This window comes from Myotis lucifugus, unplaced genomic scaffold (genome assembly GCF_000147115.1).
Source record: "Myotis lucifugus unplaced genomic scaffold, Myoluc2.0 scaffold_2760, whole genome shotgun sequence".
Lineage (NCBI taxonomy): Eukaryota > Metazoa > Chordata > Mammalia > Chiroptera > Vespertilionidae > Myotis > Myotis lucifugus.
The window spans coordinates 14766-17718 of NW_005873808.1; positions in this window are offsets into that span (position 1 = coordinate 14766).

Genomic DNA, 2953 nt, shown 5'->3' on the forward strand with positions numbered 1-2953 from the left:
AAAGTTTAATGGCAAGGCAAAATATTCTGAACAGCCAACACAATGTTTAAAGCGAAAAACAAAGTTGGAGGATGATCACTATCTAATTTCAAGAGATATTATAAAACTAGAGTAATCAAGACAGTGTGGTATTAGCAAGAGAATAGACGAAAAGATCAATGAAACAGAAGAGATCTATGGAATAAAAACACACACACAAGGCAGTCAATTAATCATTGTCAAAGAAACAAAGGCAATACAATAGATAGACTGTCTTTTTAAAAGTAATGCTGGAACAACTGGACATCCACATGCAAAAAATAAATAAATATAAACACAAACCTTTTAAGCTTCACAAAATTTAACTCAAAAGTGAAGTATCCATAGAAATGTAAAATTCAAAACTATAAAACTCCTAGGAAATGTAGGAGAAAACCTAGATGATCTTGGCTATGGCAAGAACTTTTTAGCTACAACATCAAAGGTAAAATCCATGAAAGACAATGAATAAGCTGGACTTTGTTAATTTTTTTAATTGTTTTATTGCTTAAAGTATTACAAAGAGTATTACATATGTTTCCTTTTTTCCCACCCTTGACAATCCCCTGGCCTCCCCTACCCCCCAGTGTCTTATGTCCATTGGATATGCTTATATGCATGCATACAAGTCCTTCGGTTGATCACTTACCCCCCCTCCTCCTCCCCAACCCTCCCAGCCTTCCCGCTGTAGTTTGACAGTCTGTTCGAGGCAGTTCTGCCTCTATATCTATTTTTGTTCATAAGTTTATAATGGTCTTTATTATCCATAAATGAGTGAGATCATGTGGTATTTTTCCTTCATTGACTGGCTTATTTCACTTAGCATAATGCTCTCCAGTTCCATCCATGCTGTTGCAAATGGTAAGAGTTCCTTCTTTTTTACAGCAGCATAGTATTCCATCGTGTAGATGTACCACAGTTTTATAATACATTCATCTACTGATGGGCAGTTAGGCTATTTCCAGATCTTAGCTATGGTGAATTGTGTTGCTATGAACATAGGGGTGCATATATCCTTTCTGATTGGTGTTTCTGGTTTCTTGGGATATATTCCTAGAAGTGGGATCACACCATAAGTGCACGAGTGTTCCTTTTTCTCCACATCATCTCCAGCACTTGTCGTTTGTTGATTTGTTGATGATAGCCATTCTGACAGGTATGAAATGGTACCTCATTGTTGTTTTGATTTTCATCTCTCAGATGATTAGTGACTTTGAACATGTTTTCATATGTCTCTTGACTTTCTGAATGTCCTCTTTTGAAAAGTGTCTATTTAGGTCCTTTGCCCATTTTTTGATTGGATTGTTTATCTTCCTTTTGTTAAGTTGTATGAGTTCCCTATAAATGTTGGAGATTAAACCCTTATAGGTGATAACATTGGCAAATATGTTGTCCCATGCAGTGGGCTTTCTTGTTGTTTTGTTGATGGTTTCTTTTGCTGTGCAGCTTTTTATTTTGATGTAGTCCCATTTGTTTATTTTCTCTTTAGTTTCCAATGCCCTAGGAGCTGTATCAGTGAAGAAATTGCTTCGGCATATGTCTGAGATTTTGTTGCCTTTGGATTCTTCTAGTATTTTTTATGGTTTCCTGTCGTATATTTAAGTCCTTTATCCATTTTGAGTTTATTTTTGTGTATGGTGTAAGTTGGTGATCTAGTTTCATTTTCTTGCATGTATCTGTCCAATTTTCCCAACACCATTTATTGAAGAGACTATCTTGACTCCATTGTATGTTCTTGCCTCCTTTGTCAAATATTAATTGAGCATATTGGTTCCGGCCAATTTCTGGGCTCTCTATTCTATTCCATTGATCTATATGTCTGTTCTTGTGCCAGTACCAGGCAGTTTTGAGAACAGTGGCTTTGTAATACAGCTTGATATCTGGTATTGAGATCCCACCTACTTTGTTCTTTCTCAGGATCGCTGCAGCTATTTGGGGTCTTTTTTTATTCCAGATGAATTTTTGGAGAGTTCGTTCTAGATCTTTGAAGAAGGCCATTGGTATTTTAATGGGAAGTGAGTTGAATTTATAGATTGCTTTGGGTAGTATGGACATTTTAATGATGTTGATTCTACCAATCCAAGAACATGGTATGTTCTTCCATCTCTTTATGTCTTCCTCTATCTCTTTTTTCAACGTCCTGTAGTTTTCTGAGTAGAGGTCTTTTACCTCTTTCGTTAAGTTTATTCCTAGGTAGCTTAATTTTTTTGGTGCGATGGTAAATGGGATTGTTTTTTTAGTCTCTGTTTCTGCTAGTTCACTATTGGTGTATAGAAATGCCATAGATTTCTTGGCGTTAATTTTGTATACTGCTACATTGTCAAATTCATTTATTAAGTCTAATAGTTTTTTGATGGAATCTTTAGGGTTTTTTATGTAAAATATTATATCATCTGCAAATAAGGACAGTTTTACTTCTTCTTTTCCAATTTGGATGCCTTTTATTTCTTCTTCTTGTCTAATTGCAATGGCTAATACTTCCAGTACTATGTCGAACAGGAGTGGTGAGAGTGGGCATCCCTGTCTTGCTCCTGTTCTTATGGGAAATGGTGTTAGTTTTTGTCCATTGAGTATGATGTTGGCTGTGGGCCTGTCATATATGGCTTTTATTATGTTGAGGTATGATCCTTCGACTCCCACCTTGCTGAGAGTTTTTATCAAAAATGGGTGTTGAATTTTGTCAAACGCTTTTTCTGCATCAATTGATATGACTATGTGGTTTTTTTCTTTCAATTTGTTTATGTGATGTATCACGTTTATTGATTTGCGGATATTGTACCATCCTTGCATCCCTGGGATAAATCCTACTTGGTCATGGTGTATGATCTTTCTGATGTACTGCTGATCCGATTTGCTAAGATTTTGTTGAGGATTTTGGCATCTATGTTCATGAGGGATATTGGCCTGTAATTCTCTTTCATTGTGTTGTCTTTAC